Raw genomic sequence first — 7,021 nt, 5'->3', positions numbered from 1 at the left:
AAAGCGATGCCCACTTTGCAATAGACTTTCCGTAAGATTGCTGCGTGAAGACGATTTCTGAACACCAAGAAGGCTGCACAACAATGTGAATTTACCTGGGCGAAGAGTCCTCGGTGTCCATTTCTCTCTGTCCTGCCAGCACAGCATCTTTCTATCGCTCCGATAACAGACCTTTGGAGAAAGTTCACAATCAAAGTTGTTCATGTTCCCCGCATTAATGCAACTGACACCTCTCACCCCAACGGTTTCAGAGAGTGAGAGAGAGAGAGAGAGAGAGACTCTACCCGCGCCCACCCTACACCCCGCCCCACCCCACCCCCACCCCCACCCCAGAACAACGTGCAAGTAGAAATAAATTGGTTTAATTATCGAGGAGTGGAGATAGTCCAGTTCCTGGGGATGAGACAAACATCATCGCCCCGGGGACAAAATGACAAGCAGAAGTTCTGGAAACGCTTTGCTGCTTGCAATTCTTGGAGCAATGTGGAATGTACTTCACACTGAGCAACTTTCAGCTGGCTCAGAGTCTCCAATGTACATTGCTGTGTTTGCCGCCAGCTCAGAGAGAGAGAACAATAGGAAGGACGTAGGAGTGAATAACGATCCGCGTGAGAGGGCGAATAGCTGCTCATGGAGACTGTTAGTGGCTAACAATACGTAGTGTGTCATAGCAGACGAGGTGATAACAAGGAGTCGTTTGTGTGGTAGGGGTCAAGGACATGGGGGAGTTCAGGCCCTAAAGTTATGGAACTCGATATTGAAGACCGGAGGGCTGTAAGGTCTCCAAGTGGAAAATGAGTTGTTGTTCTTTCATCTGGAGCTAGAACACTGCTGCAAGCCTGAGACAGAGATGTTGGTCAGGGAACAGGGTGATGTGTTAAAGTGGCAGACAACCGCCAGGTCAGGGCCTTTTTCCTGCGGGCAGAACCGGGATGTTCAGCGAAGCAGTCACCCAGTTTATGCTTCATGCTACATTGGGGAAACGACACTGTGAGTAGCGAATGCAGTGGACTAGGTTGTGGCAAAAGTGCTGCTTCACCTGGCAGGTATGTTTGAGCCCTTGGATATTCAGGAGGGAGCAGGTAAATGGGCAGGTGTTACACATTCGGCGGTTGCAGGCGAAAGCGACTTGGCACTATGGGAGGTGGGTGTGGGGTGTTGCGAGTGAAGGAAGAGTGGACCCGAAGTGTAACCCCTGGCACAACGGGTGCGTGTTGGGACCATAACCCACTCTCTCCTATTCACTCAATGTCGTCTTTAGCAGCTTTCCCGTATAACTGCGCTCTGTTCTGCACCTCGCCTTCTCATCTGCTTCCGGAAAAAAGCTTGGACATAAATATTTCACAGTGATATACTGGCCCAATGTGCACAGTCGAGTTGATACACTCGTGGAGATCTGCGTGGTCTTCTCCTGTTCTCTGTATCCCATGGTGAGGAGGGTAATGCTTGTCACTGGCCGCTCGGGTGTCATAGAAGAGTTTCAAAACAAAATGGTTGAATTATCTGCCAGTGGAGAGAGCCCGGTTCCTGGGGACGTGACAAACAGCAGCAGGGAGACTGAATGAGAAGCAGCTGTTCGAGAAACTCTTTGCCGCTAGCAATTCTTAGAGCAATCTCAAATGTATTTCATAGTGAGCACGTCTCAGGTCACTCAAGCGGTGTGGGGCATTCGTCGCGCGCCGGCTCGCTGGCTCGTTGGTCTAGGCGTATGATTCTCGCTTAGGGTGCCTTACTGTGATGAGTTGCGAGAGGTCCCGGGTTCAAATCCCGGACGAGCCCGAGGTTTTTCTAAAACTTGACTTGTGCAAAACTGCCTGATTAATTTTCTCAAAAAGCACCTTGGTGAAACGAGGTTGGGCTGTCTGGAGTACGGACAAGGCAGAAAACAGGGAAGTGAAATGGTTGGATGTAGTGTCGAACAGGTTGACGTGAGCTGTGCGGTGTTTGGGGAATGTCAGCAATGAAGGTAGATTGGAAAATTGGGACAGCTCTCCTCGGAGAACCGAAGTTTTCCAAGTCATGAGGGACCTAGAAACAGGAAATAATGTTGTGAAAATGTTCCCACACCTGAAAGGTCCACAACGATTCGGCAGAATTTTAAGGTCACCAGGAAAACAAGTAAAAGTGACAGGAGGAAGAACGTTTTCGTACAGGGAGTGGTTAGTGTCAGTAAGTCCCTGTCGGACATTGACAAAGAGGAAGATTCAATGAACACAAAAGGGAATTCGGTGGTCACGTTCAGATGTGCAGATTTACGCTGAGAATGAAACGAATAGACACACGTTGACTTAAGTATAGAACCAGCAGAGCGAAGGTGGGCCGCATGGCCTCCGTCTGCGCTGCGACACATGTTGTGATTCAGTGTGAAATCACAGTTCGACCAACAGAATGTGGGAATTTAGTAAAAACGTTTCTATTTACACAGCCTCCGTACGTCTGCGAAACAGCATATCACACGACAGCAGCGGAGGTCTTTGACATCAGTCTCGAACGTGCGAGCCGCGTGCCAGATGAAAAGCTGAATCGCTCTGTGGACAGGGCTCAGAGCGTGGCAGCAGAGTGGCGCAGCGGGAGCGTGCTGGGCCCATAACCCAGAGGTCGATGGATCGAAACCATCCTCTGCTATTATTCAATGTCACCTCGAGCTGATTTCCTTTGGATTGGTGCTCTCTTCTGCCAGCTGCATACCCGAATGGCATGTAGCATATCGATGCACTCGCCAAATCCACTCCATGCAAGGTGCGTGGTTTTAGAGGTCTCAGTGGCATTCTGTTGTTCGGCGGTTTTTATTCTGAACTGGATCGCAAAACCAGTTCTCTGCGATGCCAATCAGCTGGTCAAGTTGAAACAAATGTCTTGCGGTTTCGTCCATTCCCTGCAGTAATTCGCTACCCTGGTTCAGACGTGAATGACAAGCATGTCAAAAACCTCATCACGACTCAGACACAGTTCCCCCACGATTAGGACGGATCCCACCGATTGTGAATAACCTCAGAGAGAGAGAGAGAGAGAGAGAGACAGGCAACCGGCGTGGATTCGATGGGTTGAACGGCTTGTGTCTACGCGAGAATGGTGCTACGTGTTTATGGCGTCCCACTGCCTGTCTCTGGGACAGAGAGGCTGAGGGAGCAAAACTGGTTCATTTTTAACCGTCCCTTCCGTGTTGGACTGCCTGCAGTCCCTCAGCTCAGGGCCGTGGGGAGGACTCTCAGTGAGTGAAGGTTTCACTCGGAGTCTCTTCATCTGCGACACTTGGGGCTCAGATGTTAACTGCTGCGCGGTAGCAACAAAGAAAGCGATGCCCACTTTGCAATAGACTTTCCGTAAGATTGCTGCGTGAAGACGATTTCTGAACACCAAGAAGGCTGCACAACAATGTGAATTTACCTGAGCGAAGAGTCCTCGGTGTCCATTTCTCTCTGTCCTGCCAGCACAGCATCTTTCTATCGCTCCGATAACAGACCTTTGGAGAAAGTTCACAATCAAAGTTGTTCATGTTCCCCGCATTAATGCAACTGACACCTCTCACCCCAACGGTTTCAGAGAGTGAGAGAGAGAGAGAGAGAGAGACTCTACCCGCGCCCACCCTACACCCCGCCCCACCCCACCCCCACCCCCACCCCCAGAACAACGTGCAAGTAGAAATAAATTGGTTTAATTATCGAGGAGTGGAGATAGTCCAGTTCCTGGGGATGAGACAAACATCATCGCCCCGGGGACAAAATGACAAGCAGAAGTTCTGGAAACGCTTTGCTGCTTGCAATTCTTGGAGCAATGTGGAATGTACTTCACACTGAGCAACTTTCAGCTGGCTCAGAGTCTCCAATGTACATTGCTGTGTTTGCCGCCAGCTCAGAGAGAGAGAACAATAGGAAGGACGTAGGAGTGAATAACGATCCGCGTGAGAGGGCGAATAGCTGCTCATGGAGACTGTTAGTGGCTAACAATACGTAGTGTGTCATAGCAGACGAGGTGATAACAAGGAGTCGTTTGTGTGGTAGGGGTCAAGGACATGGGGGAGTTCAGGCCCTAAAGTTATGGAACTCGATATTGAAGACCGGAGGGCTGTAAGGTCTCCAAGTGGAAAATGAGTTGTTGTTCTTTCATCTGGAGCTAGAACACTGCTGCAAGCCTGAGACAGAGATGTTGGTCAGGGAACAGGGTGATGTGTTAAAGTGGCAGACAACCGCCAGGTCAGGGCCTTTTTCCTGCGGGCAGAACCGGGATGTTCTGCGAAGCAGTCACCCAGTTTATGCTTCATGCTACATTGGGGAAACGACACTGTGAGTAGCGAATGCAGTGGACTAGGTTGTGGCAAAAGTGCTGCTTCACCTGGCAGGTATGTTTGAGCCCTTGGATATTCAGGAGGGAGCAGGTAAATGGGCAGGTGTTACACATTCGGCGGTTGCAGGCGAAAGCGACTTGGCACTATGGGAGGTGGGTGTGGGGTGTTGCGAGTGAAGGAAGAGTGGACCCGAAGTGTAACCCCTGGCACAACGGGTGCGTGTTGGGACCATAACCCACTCTCTCCTATTCACTCAATGTCGTCTTTAGCAGCTTTCCCGTATAACTGCGCTCTGTTCTGCACCTCGCCTTCTCATCTGCTTCCGGAAAAAAGCTTGGACATAAATATTTCACAGTGATATACTGGCCCAATGTGCACAGTCGAGTTGATACACTCGTGGAGATCTGCGTGGTCTTCTCCTGTTCTCTGTATCCCATGGTGAGGAGGGTAATGCTTGTCACTGGCCGCTCGGGTGTCATAGAAGAGTTTCAAAACAAAATGGTTGAATTATCTGCCAGTGGAGAGAGCCCGGTTCCTGGGGACGTGACAAACAGCAGCAGGGAGACTGAATGAGAAGCAGCTGTTCGAGAAACTCTTTGCCGCTAGCAATTCTTAGAGCAATCTCAAATGTATTTCATAGTGAGCACGTCTCAGGTCACTCAAGCGGTGTGGGGCATTCGTCGCGCGCCGGCTCGCTGGCTCGTTGGTCTAGGCGTATGATTCTCGCTTAGGGTGCCTTACTGTGATGAGTTGCGAGAGGTCCCGGGTTCAAATCCCGGACGAGCCCGAGGTTTTTCTAAAACTTGACTTGTGCAAAACTGCCTGATTAATTTTCTCAAAAAGCACCTTGGTGAAACGAGGTTGGGCTGTCTGGAGTACGGACAAGGCAGAAAACAGGGAAGTGAAATGGTTGGATGTAGTGTCGAACAGGTTGACGTGAGCTGTGCGGTGTTTGGGGAATGTCAGCAATGAAGGTAGATTGGAAAATTGGGACAGCTCTCCTCGGAGAACCGAAGTTTTCCAAGTCATGAGGGACCTAGAAACAGGAAATAATGTTGTGAAAATGTTCCCACACCTGAAAGGTCCACAACGATTCGGCAGAATTTTAAGGTCACCAGGAAAACAAGTAAAAGTGACAGGAGGAAGAACGTTTTCGTACAGGGAGTGGTTAGTGTCAGTAAGTCCCTGTCGGACATTGACAAAGAGGAAGATTCAATGAACACAAAAGGGAATTCGGTGGTCACGTTCAGATGTGCAGATTTACGCTGAGAATGAAACGAATAGACACACGTTGACTTAAGTATAGAACCAGCAGAGCGAAGGTGGGCCGCATGGCCTCCGTCTGCGCTGCGACACATGTTGTGATTCAGTGTGAAATCACAGTTCGACCAACAGAATGTGGGAATTTAGTAAAAACGTTTCTGTTTACACAGCCTCCGTACGTCTGCGAAACAGCATATCACACGACAGCAGCGGAGGTCTTTGACATCAGTCTCGAACGTGCGAGCCGCGTGCCAGATGAAAAGCTGAATCGCTCTGTGGACAGGGCTCAGAGCGTGGCAGCAGAGTGGCGCAGCGGGAGCGTGCTGGGCCCATAACCCAGAGGTCGATGGATCGAAACCATCCTCTGCTATTATTCAATGTCACCTCGAGCTGATTTCCTTTGGATTGGTGCTCTCTTCTGCCAGCTGCATACCCGAATGGCATGTAGCATATCGATGCACTCGCCAAATCCACTCCATGCAAGGTGCGTGGTTTTAGAGGTCTCAGTGGCATTCTGTTGTTCGGCGGTTTTTATTCTGAACTGGATCGCAAAACCAGTTCTCTGCGATGCCAATCAGCTGGTCAAGTTGAAACAAATGTCTTGCGGTTTCGTCCATTCCCTGCAGTAATTCGCTACCCTGGTTCAGACGTGAATGACAAGCATGTCAAAAACCTCATCACGACTCAGACACAGTTCCCCCACGATTAGGACGGATCCCACCGATTGTGAATAACCTCAGAGAGAGAGAGAGAGAGAGAGAGAGACAGGCAACCGGCGTGGATTCGATGGGTTGAACGGCTTGTGTCTACGCGAGAATGGTGCTACGTGTTTATGGCGTCCCACTGCCTGTCTCTGGGACAGAGAGGCTGAGGGAGCAAAACTGGTTCATTTTTAACCGTCCCTTCCGTGTTGGACTGCCTGCAGTCCCTCAGCTCAGGGCCGTGGGGAGGACTCTCAGTGAGTGAAGGTTTCACTCGGAGTCTCTTCATCTGCGACACTTGGGGCTCAGATGTTAACTGCTGCGCGGTAGCAACAAAGAAAGCGATGCCCACTTTGCAATAGACTTTCCGTAAGATTGCTGCGTGAAGACGATTTCTGAACACCAAGAAGGCTGCACAACAATGTGAATTTACCTGAGCGAAGAGTCCTCGGTGTCCATTTCTCTCTGTCCTGCCAGCACAGCATCTTTCTATCGCTCCGATAACAGACCTTTGGAGAAAGTTCACAATCAAAGTTGTTCATGTTCCCCGCATTAATGCAACTGACACCTCTCACCCCAACGGTTTCAGAGAGTGAGAGAGAGAGAGAGAGAGAGACTCTACCCGCGCCCACCCTACACCCCGCCCCACCCCACCCCCACCCCCACCCCCAGAACAACGTGCAAGTAGAAATAAATTGGTTTAATTATCGAGGAGTGGAGATAGTCCAGTTCCTGGGGATGAGACAAACATCATCGCCCCGGGGACAAAATG

At 50.3% G+C, this 7,021-nt stretch overlaps 2 non-coding genes across 2 annotated transcripts; both read left to right on the top strand.

Annotated features, from left to right (window-relative positions):
• Positions 1-2,553: 2,553 nt before the first annotated feature.
• Positions 2,554-2,625, top strand: trnam-cau (transfer RNA methionine (anticodon CAU)). The gene has a single exon. It is a non-coding gene; the product is annotated as a tRNA-Met (tRNA).
• A 3,221-nt stretch (positions 2,626-5,846) lies between these two features.
• On the top strand, positions 5,847-5,918 carry trnam-cau (transfer RNA methionine (anticodon CAU)). Its single transcript has one exon. It is a non-coding gene; the product is annotated as a tRNA-Met (tRNA).
• Positions 5,919-7,021: the final 1,103 nt, after the last annotated feature.

The sequence above is a fragment of the Hemiscyllium ocellatum genome (assembly GCF_020745735.1).
Source record: "Hemiscyllium ocellatum isolate sHemOce1 chromosome 27 unlocalized genomic scaffold, sHemOce1.pat.X.cur. SUPER_27_unloc_16, whole genome shotgun sequence".
In the NCBI taxonomy this organism is placed as follows: domain Eukaryota; kingdom Metazoa; phylum Chordata; class Chondrichthyes; order Orectolobiformes; family Hemiscylliidae; genus Hemiscyllium; species Hemiscyllium ocellatum.
The sequence above is the reverse complement of the archived record's forward strand: the minus strand, read 5'-3'. Positions and strand labels throughout refer to the sequence as shown.